The 18,286-nt window shown below is 43.0% G+C and overlaps 1 long non-coding RNA gene and 1 pseudogene across 1 annotated transcript; both read left to right on the top strand.

The window, feature by feature from the left end:
* Positions 1 to 849: 849 nt before the first annotated feature.
* LOC123379684 lies at positions 850 to 2,197 on the top strand. The gene is made up of 2 exons (XR_006584527.1): positions 850 to 1,023; positions 2,093 to 2,197. It is a non-coding gene; the product is annotated as an uncharacterized LOC123379684 (long non-coding RNA).
* LOC111561996 lies at positions 1,336 to 1,570 on the top strand (annotated as a pseudogene).
* Positions 2,198 to 18,286: the final 16,089 nt, after the last annotated feature.

The following is an 18,286-nucleotide window of genomic DNA, read 5'->3' as shown; positions in this document are numbered from 1 at the left end:
CCGCGGTCAGTATTACTCATCTGCCAAAGAGAATGCAGGCCAGTAACACAGAGGCAAAGTACTTTTCAGCCATTAGCGTGTTTTTCACCTAGCCCTATGATGAAAACTTTGGCATTATTGTGGTAAAGTCGTTTTTGTTTCCTTCCTGGATCCATGTCATTACAAAGGTCCCTGTCAGTTGAGAACGTTTGTTTACTTCCTATGATAGAATTTGTTGATCCCCACATCTCTCCCCAGATGGAGCGGGGGTGGGGAGGATCTTTGCTTATCCTACCACAGCAGTAAAGAAAAAACTTAGAAGTTTGCCTGTAGAAAGAATTAGCAAGATAATTGCAAAGGGGATGTTTATGGATTCAGAGCCTTGATCTATAAAGTGTCCTTAAGAAACTGGCATCTTCAATTTCAAAGGAAATGGTGAGATTCCTAACCCACATGTGTCCTTTTGCCCAGGGGCCAGACTCTCAACTTGTCCTCCTTGGCTTCCTGCTCACTATCTGTAAGATGAAAGGAACTGATCTAAGATTTCTAGCAGATTCTTAGAATTCAATGTAATTCAATTAACATCTACTGAGTATCTGCTATGTGCGGTTTTGGGTGGTGAAAATACAACTTTGTATCATTCAGGTAGAAATTCCCAGGGATCCTATAACCTGCTTTGAGAAATTGCTCTAGAACAAAGGTCGACACAAACAGTATTATTTCTTTTGCCTCGTCAACCTAACAGCAAAGGAAGAAAACATTTTCCCAAAATGATTTACCCTAAAAACCCTGAGATCTACTGGGGATTCTTGAGATAGGTCACTGGGGTTTATGGTTTTCCAAATTCCTTCTGCTTTTTCCTTCAGGAGTGACTTCACTTAACCTTGACAGTGACAAAGAAACTTCTTCAAGGAAAAATAACTTTGAAAGGAAAAAAAAAAGGATTTGAATAATCATTCAGATCTTAACCATTCTTCCAACAGGAAATATGAGCATATTAATGGTACCAGAAAAATGTGTCAAAAGAGGCTCAACTGGAAAAAGGTAACTTTTTCTTAAACTCTTTCCAGTGATGGAAATTATTCATGGGAACCCAACAGGGAGAAATCTCTGAGGGTAAAACACTGCTATTTTACTGGTGGGTCTTTAGAAATACCCTAACTTTCCATCCATCCCCATTCTAAGAAATCAACTTCCATTGGAAAATTCCAGGCTCAGGCAAAAGAAGTCTACTTAATTTACATTATAATGTAAAACACTGTTTGCCAGACAACTTCCATCACTCATCAGGGTAGCACTGTTTCTCTCTCTTTTTTGTAATGATACGTTACCGAATGATTCTAAACTCGCAGACGCAAGACTATACTTTCACGCATCATTTTTATAGTTCATTTACTAGAGAAGTTTCTATGAACATGTAGAGCACTGGAAACCATGAGGGAGAGAGGCAGTGTTGTCTCCTGGAGTGAAACTGGCCCTAAGTTTGCTTCTGCAAAGGCCATTCATTTGTCACTGATGATCTATCTTTCTTCTCTTTCTTTGTGAGCGGGAGAGGGAGGGTGGATTTGTGAGAGAGAGCCGCCTGAATGGCTTTCTAATCAATTAATTAATCAAGGAATTCTCAGATGCATTTGCCTTCCTACCTTGATTCTAATGTCAGATTCTAAATGAAATTTGCACCAGCACACATACAAACAGAGGCTTTAGAAGTAAGAGTCACTCTGGATGATAGTCCCTTCCCACTTACCAAAAAAGGTAAGTTTTTTGTTTTTGGTTTTGGTTTTATTTATTTATTTACTTATTTACTTTTGGTTTTTGCTTTGGTTTTACATCTCAGGACACAGTGTCACCTGCTATTTGCTGATCAAAACGTAAATCCAGTTGACATCCTTAATGTCTCTTTCCTACCTGCTCCATATCTCATCCATGCACTTGTCCTGCTGGTTCTGCTCCCAGCTCACCATCCAAGCCTTCCGCTGCTCTCGCTCTCCCCTGCTGCCATCCGGGTCCGAGCCGCCGACATCTCACATAAGGAGTGCCTCTCTGGTTTCCTAAACTCTCTTCTCCTCCTACTCTTGCTCCCCTAAAATTCATTTTATCCCTTGGTTTTCAGGTTGATCTTCAAGAGCTTCAATCTGACCGTGTTCCTCTTTGTCCCCTTGACATCTTCCAATGTCTTCCACTACCCTGAAATAAAAGGAAACCTTCTGGCCTTGAAGGCTCTGTGTGATTTGGCCCACTTCGAACTTGCTGCGTAGTCCTCATCTCCTACTCACCACTCCTCGCCTCTCTCTACAAAACGGTATTTCTTGAACCCAAACATCAACCTCCTTCTCACCTCAGCATCTATGCAATTGCTGTTTTCTCTCTCTGGAGTTCTCTTTAGATTCTTCTCACTGGCCTTTCTTCCCCACAAGTGCTCCACGAACAAGCACCATAGGGATCACACGGGACCTTGTAAGAAATGCAGAAACTGGCACACAACCCCTCACCTACTAAATCATAACAGGCCTTACACAAGATCACCACGTGATTCATATGCAAATTGTAGGTTGAGAAGGTCTAGCTTAGGTCTCAGTGCAATTGTCACCTCCTCTGAAAGGCTTAACTGACCCTCAATCCAAATTAGCTTCCCAAATCAAAAAACCATGTATTTGATTTTTTTCCGATAGCTGTTAACTTTAGATGAAAGTACCTTATTTGTTAACTAATATATTTATTTTTTTCCTCACTAGAGTGTAAGCTCTATGAAAGCAGGAGGCATGTTTACATTGCCCACTACTGTTTTACCACCTAGCCTATGTCATCAATACATATTTGACAGATAAATGAATAATCACATATGACTTTAATCTTAATGATCAGAGAGACGGTGAAATACAATAAGTTTTTGACCTGTATTTATCTGGCTTTATCTGACCTAATAACCAACTGGAAAAAAATATGAATCGAATCAATTGTTTTGGCATAAATCACCTGCTGTACTCCAGTGGAATTTAAGGAAGGAAGGAAGGAAGGAAGGAAGGAAGGGAGGGAGGGAGGGAGGGAGGAAGGAAGGAAGGAAGGAAGGAAGGAAGGAAGGAAGGAAGTGGGGAGGGAGTGGGTAGAGAAAGATAGTTGGCCTTGGAAGATGTCAGGGTAATAAATGAAGTGACATTGCAAAGGATTCACAGGATAGGACTACAGAGATAAGTAAGAGATTATGGCAGGCTCCCCAACATGGTGTAAATTATGCTATTATTGGTATTTCTCACCTAGAGCTTGTAAAACATTGAAGACTGAAGCTTTATATTTTGTATTGTATTCCCAGGAACATGTCACTAACTAGTAGCCCTTAAGAAGGAGAAAGTATGGGGGCGCCTGGGTGGCTTGGTCGGTTGGGCGTCGGACTTCGGCTCAGGTCATGATCTCACGGTCCGTGAGTTCAAGCCCCGCGTCGGGCTCTGTGCTGACAGCTCAGAGCCTGGAGCCTGTTTCGGATTCTGTGTCTCCCTCTCTCTCTGCCCCTCCCCTGTTCATGCTCTGTCTCTCTCTGTCTCAAAAATAAATAAACGTTAAAAAAAAATTTTTTTTTAAAAAGGAGAAAGTATGTTGGCAATGTGTGTGGGGTGAAAACCCTCAGTACTGTGTTTCTCCTTTATTCTCGCAGAACTACCACACTCATAACACGTCTGACACCAGATGTGCAAAAATTTTTTTTTCCCACATCAAGCAATTCTGTGACACCAGCTTGGTGTCCTGCAAATGAACTCAATTCTGACATCTACCTGGAGATGGGATCAGATCAGGTTAAGGGCTCAGTCCCAAGAGACCGTCTCCCATTTCAGATGCCAATTTTAAGTAGTAGGTCTCCAGGTAACCCACAACTTCTGTTCAACTTGGCTAAAATCAGAGGTTCTCGGGGCGCCTGGCTGGCTTAGTCAGTGAAGCATGTGACTCTTGATCTCAGGTTGTGAGTTCAAGCCCCACACTGGATGTAGAGATTACTTAAAAAAAAAAAAAAGTCTTTTTTAAAAAAAATCAGAGGTTCCCATGACCTCCTCTCCTGTGGATTTGATTATTTGCTAGAACAGCTTATAGAACTCAAGGAAATACAGAGAGTTACCAGTTTATGAAAACATGATAAAGGATACCCATGAACAGCCAGATGAAGGTCTACATAGGATAAGGTTGGGAGGGTTCCAAAGGCTTCGTCCTCCCAATACGCAGAGGTGTTCACCAACATGGAAACTTTCCAAACCCCATACTGTTGAGATTTTATGGACACTTCCTCATGATCAATTGTTAACTCCATTTCTATTGAGATCAAATTGGATAATTAAACATCAGGAGTTTGTGCTTTGCAAACAGGAGGGAATCAATACCTATGTGCTGAATGAATTAAGAAAAGAACGGTTCCCTTTCCTGATCTTTCGGGATGGGTAACTCCATAAACAAATATTAACCCTCTCCTCACCAAAGGTGGAGATTGTATGGTGAGAACAACAGCACAGTCCGAAGGGTGTGTGTTACAGCTCCTCGAGCAGACCGTCCTTCCCCATGGTGTACACAGAGCAAGGAGCAAGGCCTGCTTTAAGAGCGTAAGAGATGAGGGGCCTGGCTGGCTCAGTCGGCAGAGCGTATGCCTCTTGGTCTTAGGGTTGTAAGTCTGAGCCTCATGTTGAGTGTAGGGATCGCTTAAAAATAAAGTCTTTAAAAAACAAAGAGAATGCAAGAGCCGTATACTCACACCACACCTGTTTGAACGCTCTATTGCCGAGATTTTTAATAATTTTATCTTTGTGTTGGATTTTTACACTACATTGATGGGAGCATGTGTGCAAGTAAAGACAGGTATGATATGAATATCTACTCTTCCTTGTTGTTCCATTTGCATGTGACATTCTTGATGTCCCATGAGGGCAGAATTACCATGGATCCCCATGATGTCGGGGAGTTCGGTGTTACTCAAGGCAGACACAAGGTAAGTGAGTTCCATCTATAACAGAGGGCGGCAGGCACACAGAGCCCTGAGAGGACTTGCTTTCTGCTTGACCCAGAACTTGATTTGAATGCAGAAAGAAAGTAATGGTGCTCTAAATATAAATAATGTTGGGGCGCCTGGGTGGCTCAGTTGGTGAAGCATCTGACTTCAGTTCAGGTCACACGATCTCACAGTTCGTGAGTTCCAGCCCCGCGTGGGGCTCTGTGCTGACAGCTCGGAGCCTGGAGCCTGCTTTGGATTCTGTGTCTCTCTCTCTCTGCCCCTCCCCAGCTTGCGCTCTATTTCTGTCTCTCTCAAAAATAAACATTAAAAAAATTTTTTAATATAAATAATGTTAGTTATTTAACAAATGACGAAAGAATCCCATCATATCCTTATTCATGTACTTCCCTGAATTAGCCAACCATGTTTGCAAAATATGATAACATACAAAGAAAGGGAAAGATGGAAACTCAAAGTTCCTCCTCTTTTCAAGTTTTTACTTATTCCTCAGTAAACCAGAGGTAGAGTGTTGGTAGAATGTCATTATGTGGTGAAATAAAAACAGTTGAATTGGTTTTGTCTGGCACTTCCGCTGTCCTGGTAGGAACCAAATCCACATGCATGTGTGAGAAACAAAATATAGATTGTGTAACTTTACTATTCTGCACATAGGTTTAATAGTACTCTTATACTGACATTTAAAACACACGTTGAGAGGGGCGCCTGGGTGGCTCAGTCGGTTGAGCGGCCAACTTCGGCTCAGGTCATGATCTCGCGGTCCGTGAGTTTGAGCCCCACATCGGGCTCTGTGCTGACAGCTCAGAGCCTGGAGCCTGTTTCAGATTCTGTGTCTCCCTCTCTCTGACCCTCCCCCGTTCATGCTCTGCCTCTCTCTGTCTCAAAAATAAATAAACGTTAAAAAAAAATTAAAAATAAAAAAAAAAACAAATAAAACACACATTGAGGGGCGCCTGGGTGGCTCAGTCGGTTGAACGTCGAGCTTCGGCTCAGGTCATGATCTCACAGTCCGTGAGTTCGAGCCCCACGTCGGGCTCTGTGCTGACAGCTCAGAGCCTGGAGCCTGCTTCTGCTTCCGATTCTGTGTCTCCCTCTCTCTCTGGCCCTCCCCCGTTCATGCTCTGTCTCTCTCCGTCTCAAAAATAAATAAACGTTAAAAAAAATTAAAAAAAAAAACACACGTTGAAGGGGTGGGGGGTAGGCAAAATGGGTGAAGGGGAGTGGGAGACATAGGTTGCCAGTTATGGGATGAATAAGTCACGGCACAGGGAAGAGAGTCGGTGGTAGTGTAACAGCATTGCAAGGTGGCAGATGGTAGCTACACTCGTGGTGAGCACAGCATAATGTATGGAGGAGCTGAATCACTGTGTTTTACACCTGAAACTAAGGTAACGTGTGTCGACTACACTTCAATTTTAAAAAGTGGAAAAAAGGACATTACATAATGTAAAGATGAATGCTAAATGTTATACCAATCTAAAATTTTAATTTTTACTTAGAATGACATTAAGTCGCAAATGAAAAATACCGTTACAAATCAACAGAATGAGGCAGAAAAGAGCAAACTTTCTACTTTATTTGTTTATTAAATATTTATTTTTGAGAGAGAGAGAGCACAAGAGCAGGGTAGGGGCAGATTGAGAAGGAGACAGAGGATTCAAAGTGGGCTCTGTGGGGCTTGAACTCACAAACTGTGAGATCATAATCTGAGCTGAAGTCTACGGCTTAACTGACTGAAACACCCAGGTGCCCCTATCTAGCTAGCTAGCTAGCTATGTTTTAAGTAGGCTTTACTCCTAGCACAGAGCCCAACCCAGGGCTTGAAGTCACAACCTTGAAATCAAGACATTGAGATCAAGACCTGAGCTGACATCAAGAGTTAGATGCTTAACCAACTGAGCCAGGTGCCCCGAAAACTTTCTTTCTTTCTTTTTTTAAAAAATTTAACATTTATTTTTGAGAGACAGAGACAGAGTGTGAGCAGGGGAGGGGTAGAGAGAGGGGAAGACCCAGAATCCAAAGCAGGCTCCAGGCTCTGAGCTGTCAGCACAGAGCCCCATGTGGGGCTTGAATTCACTAATGGTGAGATCGTGACCTGAACTGAAGTCAGACGCTTAATCGACTGAGCCACCCAGACACCCCGTCAAAAACTTTCTATTTTAAAAATGACTGCTTTTAGAGTGCCTGGGTGGTTCGGTTGGTTGAGCAAGTGGCTCTTGATCTTGGCCCAGGCCACAAGCTCGCAGTGGTGAGAGTGGCCTCACGTCCGGCTCCACACTGAGCTGAGTGCAGAGCCTGTTTGAGATCCTCTCTCTATTTTTGCCCCCTCCCCTGCTCACTCACCCTCTCTCTCTCTAAAATAAAATAAGCATGAAAATGACTGCTTTTACAATAACCTCAAACTTGCTTCTAGCTAACAATCTGCAAGCCATCTCTCAAGGGGCTTTTCTTAAAGGAGACAAACCTTCCTCTCCACCCCCTAAAAGCACCACAAAACATTTCAAATGTACAGACTTGAGTACTTTCTCCATCTGGTGCCACTTCCCTTTGATATGAACATACACTCATTCACTAGGCATTCTCTGAGTGGAATAGCAGCTCAAAGCTTGAGAGGGGCTGTGTTCTGTTCCCTCTGGGCTAAAGCAAGGCTCATCCAGACCAGAATGACCTGGCAACCACCGGTTAGACACGCGGATTTAAAGTTTAACTTTACACCAACAGTGCAGTGCAGTCCAGGGCAAGGTCCACAGAGATAGATCCTGACACCCTTACCTTTTAGTGTCTTCATGTCTCTGGGTCATTGAGACCTTTAGGTTTTGGCCTCCACAGGAAGACTTCAAAGAGATAATGCTGCTTCTGGCCTGTAGACCCCATGGCCTGTAGCCAGTTGGAAAACTGAAACTATTTACCCAACAGAGCTTCTTAAGCCCAAAGCCCTGGGAAGGGAAATACAAGAGGCAGAGGGTGCATTTCTGAATGTCCCTAGGAAGGTTGCACCATAGCTGGTAGAAAGCCTGGCCTGCCAAGTCAGAAGCTCTCTTCTTATCAGCCATGTGACCTCAGGCAAGCAACTCTCCATTGTCTAGGCCTCTCTCCCCTCATCTATAAAGTGGGAGCAATGAGGGGCACCTGGGTGGCTCAGTTGGTTGAGCGTCCGACTTCGGCTCAGGTCATGATCTCAGGGTTTGTGGTTTGAGCCCCATGTTGGGCTCGGTGCTGACAGCTCAGAGCCTGGAGCCTGCTTCAGATTCTCTGTCTCTCTCTCTCTCTGCCCTTCCCCAACTCATACTCTCTCTCTCTCTCTCAAAAATAAATAAACACTAAAAAAAAATTATAAAGTGGGAGCAACGATACTTTCACTGTCTGCTTCAGGAGGTTGTTGTAAAAAGTCAAATGGGATACTTTTATGGGAAAGTTCATTTTCAAATTAATGTTTTCAAATTAATATTTATTAAGCATTCACCATTGGTCAGGTTCTATTCTGGGTGATAGAGATACATCCATGAACAAAACCAGGCAAATACCGTGTAAAGTTTGTCATTTGTTCACCAGGGATAACAACTATAAAAAAAGTACAAGTAGGTGCATCTGGGTGGCTCAGTCGGTTAAGTGTCTGACTTTGGCTCAGGTCATGATCTCAAGGCTAGTGACTTCAAGCCCTGAGTCGGGCTCTGTGCCGACAGTTTGGAGCCTGGAGCCTGCTTCAGATTCTGTGTCTCTCTCTCTCTGCTCCTCCCTTGCTTGCACTCTGTCTCTCTCTCAAAAAAAAGGAAAAAGAAAAAAGAAAAGAAAAAAGAAAAAAGTATGAGTGGAGTAGCAACTTAAAGTAGGATCACGTGGCAGATCGTTACAGGCATGGCACCTGACAAGTCATACTGTTGAGTGTCCACATCCCCTTGTGATGGACTCTGCTATTCCTGACTTGTTCATCAGGAACCCAGGCCCTTAGGAGCCCTGAAGCCTCCATTCTTGACTTTTTGAAGCATTCATGCTGGACTAGACTGTAAAAGAATGAGATTTCTCTGAAAAGATAGACTCTCTAACAGCAGCACTGAGGTCCAGGCAGGTGGGTAAGGCAACCCCACACCCTTTGGTCTCAGTCAGATGACTGAAGCTCTTGGATGACCCCAGTGACCCCAGCTGACCCATGGAATTGTGAAAAATAATCAATCTGTGTGTTGTTTTTTCTAAATATTTATCTATCTATCTATCTATCTATCTATCTATCTATCTATCTATCTATCTATCTATTTAGAGATAGAGAACATATGAGTGAGGGAAGAGTGGAGAGAAAGAATCCCAAGCAGGCTCTGCACTGCCAGCACAGAGCCCGTCGTGGGGCTCCATCCCACGAACCGTGAGATCGGGACCCCAGCTGAAATCAAGAGTTGGACACTTAACCAACTGAGCCACCCAGGTGCCCCTAAATCTGTTTTTTTAAGAGCAGGCCACAGAAGGCCTCTCTGATAAGGTGATGTGTAAACAGGAATGGAAGAAGGAAATTGTTATGGATTGAATGTTTGTGTCTTCCCAAAATTCATGTGGGGAAGCCCTCTCCCCCACTGTGGCTATGTTTGAAGATGGGACTTCTAAGGAAGTAGCTAAAGTTAAATGAGGTTGTGAGCATGTGCCGGGGAAAGGCCAGGTAAGGACATAGCAAGCCAGGAAGACAATTCTCACTAGAAACCATATCGGCTGCAACCTTGATCTTGTACTTAAATCCTCCAGAACTGTGAGAAAATCCATTTCTGTTGTTGAAGCCACCCAGTCTGTGGTATTTTGTTATGGCAGCCCAAGCTGATAAGACAGAGCCATGTAGGTATGTTGGAGAGAGCACTGCAGCAAAAGGAGGGGCTGGTGCAAAGGTCCTGGAGTGCAGGCAAGCTGAATGCCGTAATGCTGGAGCACAATAAAGAGGGCCAGATGAAGGATAAAGGGTCAGAGAGGGGAAGACGCATGCAAATCAGAGGGCTATTGAAAGACTTTGACTATTACTTGAAGTTTAAAGGAAAGTCTGCAGTTTGGAGGGACGGAGTGATATGTTTTCAGAGGACATGCATTTCTGTCATATTTGACTTTTATGTAACAATGAACATGTGCTAACTTTTGTAGTCAGAAAAAAAGACTTCAGGACATTTAGAAGACTACACAAGAAAGAGCTAACAAGTACAAGCTGCGTCCTTTAATGCCAACATGTGGGTACAGGGGAAAGCAGGGAGGGGCAGCAAGAAATGAAAGGGTGGGGGAGACTGCAGCTGATGAGAAGGCCTTGGCTTCTTTGAGGACTTGTCCTGTTCTTTGGGAGCTGCACCTCCGTGGGATGGTGCAGGGCAAACATGGGGGCAGACGGTGGGGCAAGAACAGAGAATAAAGTGTGGGCTGAATTCTTTTTTTAAATTTATTAGTTTTTTAAATGCTTATTTATTTTTGAGAGAGATCGAGCATGAGAGGGAGAGGGGCACAGAGGGAGACAGAGGATCTGAAGAGGCCTCTGTGCCAACAGCAGAGAGCCTAACGTGACACTCGGACTCAAACTGTGAGCCCATGGCCTGAGCGAAAGTCAGACACTAAACTGACTGAGCCACCCAGGCGGCCTTTTTTTTTTTATGTTTATTTTTGAAAGAGAGAGAGAGAGGAGAGGCAGAGAGAAGTAGGGGACAAAGGATCCAAAGTGGGCTCTGTGCTGACAGTATTGGTCCTGAGCCCACTTCAGGGCTCGAGCAGGGCTCGAACGGGGCTCAAACTCAGGAACCGTAAGATCATGACCTGAGCTGAAGTCAGGTGCTCAACCAACTGAGCCACTCAGGTGCCCCTGAATTCTTTCTTGATAGGGATCAACTACATCTGATTTGCCCCAGAACTTAACACATTGCCCAGCTTCTATAGGGCAAGAGCTGGATTATTTCTTACAGAAACAGATGACCTGGCCTAAGCAGTTATTGTGTACCCCGCCCCCCATTCTCACCCCTATTCTTTGTTAGTATAGCCGAAGTTTAAAGGGGATCTTTAAATCCCTTTAGTGTAGTAGAGGGATCTTTGGCATAATGAAAGGGTTAAAAGTCCACTGGATTAAGCCCTGCATACCTTGTGTTTGGTTCCTAGTCTTTCAAATGTAAGAAATTGGGGCACCTGGGTGGCTCAGTCGGTTGAGCTTCTGACTCTCGGTTTTGGCTCAGGCCATGATCTCTTGGTTCATGAGTTCAAGCCTGTGATGGGCTCTGCACTGACAGCCTGGAGCCTTCTCTCTCTCTGCCCCTCTCCCACGCTCTCTCTCAAAAATAAATAAATGTAACAAATTGAGCTGAATCTTCAAGTAAGGCTGAGATCTCACAGGTTCTCAGATAACACTTTACACCTCATCATCATGGGCTGGGACTGGCAGAGTTAAAAAGGCAACGGAAACACTGCCTTTTGTGTTTTCTTGTAAAACCTCCATTCACTTCGTTTTATTCTTTAGTTGGCAGAGGAGTAGATGAATAGACAAAGATGCTCAATGCAAGCCTGGACAGAGAGTACTTTTTAAATGAGCATTCTGTTTAAAGTGCAAATGTGCTTTGCTATCAGCAACAGATGCATTTTCTAAACATTACGTATAACCCGTTTCTTTTTCTGAGTTCCAGAGGCGCTAACTCTGATGAACAGAAGGAAAGATTCTTTGTGTTTTGTGAATGATCACCCCCTTAGTCATCTGTTCTGTAAATCTGGCATTTCATGGATCAGGTATTTTAAAAATCCTTTGAAGGAAGCATCGGCCAACTATTTCTGATGATAATTTTTTTAAATATTTATTTTTGAGAGAGAGAGAGAGAGAGAGAGGGAAAGAGAGAGAGAGTGTGTGAATGGGGGAGGAGCAGACAGAGAGGGAGACAGAGAACTCAAAGTGGGCTCCAGGCTCTACGCTCTCAGCACAGAGCCTGACATAGGGCTTGAACCCACAAACTATGAGATATTGACCTGAGCCAAAGTTGGACGCATAACCAACTGAGCGACCCAGGAACCCCTGTGATCATAATTTTTTATCTTCTTGAATAGATTATAAAAATTTGAACATGTTTAGCCCCAATGACCAGTCTTAATGAAAGTTTCAAGTTAATGAAAAAGAAATACAGAATGATGATCAGCACAGTGAAGGGTACTAGAATATGCCATCCTCAAATATGCCACTTTGGCATAAGGATAATTTTGAGCTGAAGGCAACTGAGAAGAAAAAGATACAAAAAAGCTCTCTGCCCACCCCTATTTGCCTAAAAGTAGGATGTAAATTTGCAAAGGTGTCCCGTCTCTTTTCTCTACCAGGAGGACAGAAGTTCACCACTGGAGATGACCCTAGACCTTAATCAGCTCAGAGACAGCACCAGAGAAATCTACAAAACAATTTTTGCTAAAACTAGCCTTTATCTACCATTAATTTCCCCATATATTTGCCTTCCTACAATTTGTCACTCCTAGAAACTCAAAGCCCTTTTTTTTCTTAAGATTTCACTAAACATGTATTGTTCTTTTGCTAAAATGCTATGCAACCAATAAAACAAAGACCACCTACTGAATGGGAGGTGATATTTGCAAATGACAGACATATCCAATAAGGGGTTAATATTCCAAAATATATAAAGAGCTCATACAACACACACCAAAGAAACCCAAATAATATAATTTAAAAATGAGCAGAAGACATGAGCATACATTTCTCTAAAGAAGACACACAGATGGCCAATAGACACATGAAAAGATGCTCTATATCACTCATTATCAGGGAAATGCAAATCAAGACCACAGTGAGATATCACCTCATACCTGTCAGAATGGCTAAAATAAAAAACTCAAGAAATGATAAGTATTGGAGAGGATGTGGAAAAAAAGGAACACTTGTGCACTCTTGGTGGGAGCCAACTGTGGAAAATAATATGGAAGTTTCTCAAAAAATTAAAAATTACTGTATGATCCAGTAATTCCACTACTGGGTATTTACCCAAAGAATATGAAAACACTAATTTGAAAAGATATATGCACTCCTATGTTTATTGCAGCATTATTTACAACAGCCAAACTATGGAAGCAACCCACGTGTACATCAATAGATGAATGGATAAAGAAGTTGTGCCATGTATGTGTGTGTGTGTGTGTGTGTGTGTATGTATATATATATATATATATATATATATATATATATATATATGGAATATTACTCAGCCATAAAAAAAGAATGAAATCTTACCATTTACAACAATGTGGATAGACCTAGAGGATATCATGCTAAGTGAAATAAGTCAGAGAGAAATAAGTACCATGTGATTTCAGTCATATGTGGAATTTAAGAAACAAAACAAATGAACAAAAGAGACACAGTGGGGCAGTTGATTGAGTGTCCAACTCTTGATCTCAACTAGGGTCTTGATCTTAGGGTTGTGGGTTCAAGCCCTGCATTGGGTGCCATGCTGGGCATGGAGCCTACTTAAAAAAATAATAAAAAAACAAGGCTTTATCTATAAAAGGAAAAAGAGAGACAAAGGGGCAGCTGGCTGGCTCAGTTGGTAGAACATGCAACTCTTGATCTCTGGGTCATGAGTTCAAACCCCACATTGGGTGTATAGCTTACGTTAAAACAACAACAACAACAACAACAACAACAACCCCACAAAAGATTCTAAAGTATAGAGAACTGATGGTTACCAGATGGGAGGGGAGTGGGGGGATGGGTGAAATAGGTGATGGGGATTAAGAGTATGCATATCATGATGAGTACTGAGCAACATATGGAATTGCTGAATCACTATATTGTACACCTGAAACTAACCTAACACTGTAGGTAGAATTGTAAAAAATGCTATACCACGCGTTTGAATGACTCCTCTCTGGGTGCTCCCTTGTATATGCATCACGCACTTGTTAATAAACTTCTGTTTGATTTCCTCTTGCTAATGTCTTTTGTCAGTCTAATTTACAGGGCTGGGTCTGTGAACCTAAGATGGGTAGAGGGAAAACAATTTTTTTTCCTCCCTTATATCAGCAACCAATTCCTTATCCTTATGTAACTAAAATAGTCAGCATTCCTTATTGAGGACCCAAAAAACTAGCTCAAGACACAGTCCTTTATTGCCGTTCTTCAGAAATTTGTCTTCCGGCCTTTGGTCAGATGGGTCACAGGGTCTGACCCAAGTTTAGAGAACTACTTAGAAACATTCATAACCAACCAAAGAGGTTTCCTAATGATACAGAGTCTGGTTACTCTGATTTGCTGAGCAAAATAAACAAGTGAATAAATGTATGAAAAGCTGCTTGTAAGACATTAAGTACCCTGTGACTTGTCTTTGCTGGCTTTCGAAAGGAGAGAAAGACACAATTTGTTCGTAATTGGTCAGTGTCCATTTTCCTAGCTCTACTATAATATTACATTATAGCTTTATTTTCCAGAGTTTTTTTTTTTTTTTTTTTTTTTTTGCTTATGGATATATCCTCCAAATGTTTTAGAAACTTTATTAATGAAAACCATTAAAATGTATGAAGCCCTCAACATGCTTAATCCTGTTCTAGGTGCTTCATACGTGTTAACTTACTGAATCCACACAATGCCACGAAGGAAATACTATCATTAACCCCATTTCACAGATGAGAAAGCAAAAGCACACCCATGTTAAGTGACTTGTCTGTTAGGTTGCAGGCTGGAACCCTGGCCACCACACTGCATTCCCTCAGTTCCAGTGACAAAGAGCAAGTGGCTGAACTATTGGCAGAAGGCTCTATTTACAAACAGGGACTTACGTCTGAGGCCACGAATTAATTTAATTTCATACAACCAGGAAAGCAACTAAGTTCTAGCAACTAAGAACTCAGTACGAGTAGTTAACTTACTGCCTCTTGCAATCTTCCCCAAAGCGACTACACGGTGCCTGATTCATGGCAACCGAGCACACGTGTTATTTACCCCGTCTTCAGCTCCGTCTGGTGGAAGAACTGAGGCCATACTTAGAATGTGTCATTGGGCTAATTTTATTCTGTAAATAATAGAATAACTGTAGACAATATTTTAAAACATCCCCACCTATTTCCGCCTCCTCTGACCTCCTTCTTATTGCTCCATCTGCATACTTTCTTGGTCACTCCCGACCAAGAAAATTTTAGTCTAATTGAGATTAATTTTAGTCGTGGTGAATGACAAGATTTTTCTGCTTATATTGTCTGTGTATCACTTGTGTTATATTGTAAAAGTTCTACTCACTTTTACAAGGAGTCATAGATACACGACACACATAAGTGTTTTTCAAATGACAACTCACATTTTGGTTAAAATTAACTCCGGGGGCACCTGGGTGGCTCAGTCGGTTAAGCGTCCCACTTAGGCTCAGGTCACGATCTCATGGTTGGTGAGTTCGAGCCTGCATGGGGCTCTGTGTTGACAGCACAGAGCCTGCTTGGGATTCTCTCTCTCTCTCTCTCTCTCTCTCTCTCTCTCTCTCTCTCTCTCTCAATCTCTCTCTGCCCCTACCCTGCTTATTTTGTCTCTCTCAAAATACCTAAGTCAACTTAAAAAAAAAAATTTACTCCCAGGAAACTGAGCTCACCTTAGGTAAGATATTAGAACAAATTACAATGGATAAGGAACAATCACAAAGGATAAGAAATGCCAAAAACAAAAAACAAAAAAACCAAAAAAAAACCCCAAATCAAAACATTCTGGAGGCTTTGAAATGTAAATCTGAAGCGGGGTGGTTACAAAGGTACCAGCAGGGGTGGGAATGTTAGTTTCCTCAACTTTATACATTCTTTCTTTCTTCTAAGCAGTTTCTTCCAGTAAAACTGGTTCTTTCTCCCCAGGGACCACAAATATCTGATTCTTGTCCTAGCCCAGATGGTGGAGTGCAGGGACCGTCAACAGAAGAAGAAAGAGATCCAGTAAAAATAAAGGTCAGGACAACGCAGGCGCCGGTGCCGCCCGGGTTGGTAACAGCTTGAGAATCTGTCTCAAATGCCATGCTGGAAAGAAAAGTCACATCTGCCTGGAGGGCCCAGCAAATGTTACAGTGTTTTCCTGCACCCACCTGTCTGGACCTGTTGAATGTCACTCTTCACCACATTTACTCTGCATCAAATAGTCCAGACAGAGCTTTCTCATTTCGGAGTAAACGACCATGAGTAAAGACGGCCATGCCTTGAACATTTAGTGAGGGGAAAATAATTACATTACCTTGGGTGGATTGCCTTTTCATGACTGTCAGACAGCCTACCAGAGGAAACAAGTCGTAACGCTAAGGACAGATGCTGAGACACATCAAAAACTCCTATTACTAAAGAATGAAGAAAAGCCTTGGCTTGGGGCGGATTTATAGAACCAGATGTCAACACAGCTTTCACAACCTCTTTCTGAACTGCTGACAGAGCACCAGACATCTGCCGTGTCGTTTGGTGGGAGAGCATGACTCTGGTTGTAGACACACTTGAGTCTGCGGCTAGTGTCTGCTACCTACAATGTGGAACCAGAGACAGGTTAGCTTGCCTGAATCTGTTTTCTCATCACTGGGGACAATGCTTTTCTCTTCCTGGTCTGGTGAGGATTGAACGAGATAAGCTAGGCGCATCCTCTGATTTAACAGTGCCCTGGTCTCCTGTTGGCTAGGTGGCCTCAGGCAGATTGTCTAACTCACAGTTCCCTCATCTGTCAAATGGGGATAATTCACACCACCCAGGTTTGCTGGAACAAGTCAGTCAGTCAAGTGCCCATCTAGTATACAGTCTGAGCTGCTATTGCTACTTATATTGCTCAATCCACGTTCAAAGGTGTTCTTTCACCTTCAGAAATGGAAACCTGAAACACATAATCCCCTAGATAATAGCAGTTACATAGAACTGATAAGTGGAAGGCGTCATCTTGAATATGCATCAGCTACTTCTTGGGCAGGAATGAAAAAATGGACTTGGGCTAAATTGTTTGCCTAGTGTGATGATAAATTAATAGCAGGCTGTGTTTGCTCACCGTTTATCTCCAGGGAGCTCTGAGCACCATGCTGACATAATCTTCAAAACATCCTGGCGAAAAGGAGCTGATGAGTGATTGAATCACCATCTTCAAGACGATGAAGGATTGTCGTCTGGATGGTGACCAGCTGTTTCCACCACAACCAAAGCAGATAAAGAGCCGGCAGGCCTAAGTCATAGGAAAGATTGGGGTTAAACCCTGGGAGATACATCTTGAAGAGGTTTCCATCCAGGCAGTATTTCATTTCAAAGTACTGAATTATGTGGCTACTATTGAATTATAGCTTCCCACTGGCAAATTGAAAACACAGATTTCTCTACCGTATACACACAACTTGGCTTAACACCTGGGTGATTCCTTTGGGCGGGTCTTCCCCTGAAATGACTCCAGCCAATTTCCATGCCAGGCGATTTGGCAGTTTCCCAGGGACATTCTGGAAAGGCTCAAATGAGCAGGTTATCCCACAGTTGAGTGAGCTTTAAGCAGCTAACCCAGACGCAGTCTGAAGGTGAAACAATGGAATGGGGTTGTTTAGCCACCTGGGCTTGTGAAGAGTGTCCATGGCCTGAACATGGACACCTAGGTCATTAGAGCAGTTATAGGACCTTCAAAACTTCAGACTCCTCCACCATCTCTTCAAGCAGTCAACAACAGTAGGACTACACTGCCTTCCTATGGTTGCCATAGTGATAGGAATGGTATGGTTGCCAGCAGGAGCAAAGGGGAAGCATGGAAGTTGGCATAAGCCACAAGTAGCAGCCCAACTCTGGTTTCCTCCCCAGTGAGAGCCCAGCGACAGGCTGAAGGGAGAGGCAGAGCCCAATGGTGGAAAAAACACTAGTCACCGGCACCAACCTCTTCCCAGCTCCTGATGATGGCCAGCCAACTTGTTTTTGATAGGTGTGTTACTTCGGACAATGCTTCTCAAGTTTTGACCTGCCTATAAATCACCTGGATATTACTTTGTTAAAATACAGATTTTGATTCCATTGGTCTGGGTAAGGATCTGAGATTCAGCATTTCTGAGAAGCTCCCTGCACAGCAGCTTGAGCAGCAAAGTCTCTGGGACTTGCATGTATGAGAGCCCCCTAATGCACAGAGGCCTCCACAAGACAGAATTTACTCCTCCTTTATGTAATCCTGCTCTCTGAATTTGTCAGGCCCACCCAGTCTTCTGTTGCAGGCCCATGCCTGCTTTGTTTCCCTGGGTCTGCAGTCTACACTGGACTCCCTTCTAAAATCTGCAGTTTAACCAGAAGCAATGGGGAAAGGGATGGCAGGCCCTTCCCTTAAAGGGCTCAATCCAGAAAGTGCACATTCCCTTTCCACTCCCACTCTTTTGGCTAGAATTT

This window comes from Felis catus, chromosome C1, assembly GCF_018350175.1.
Source record: "Felis catus isolate Fca126 chromosome C1, F.catus_Fca126_mat1.0, whole genome shotgun sequence".
Lineage (NCBI taxonomy): Eukaryota > Metazoa > Chordata > Mammalia > Carnivora > Felidae > Felis > Felis catus.
This window is presented reverse-complemented; position numbering and strand designations above follow the sequence as displayed.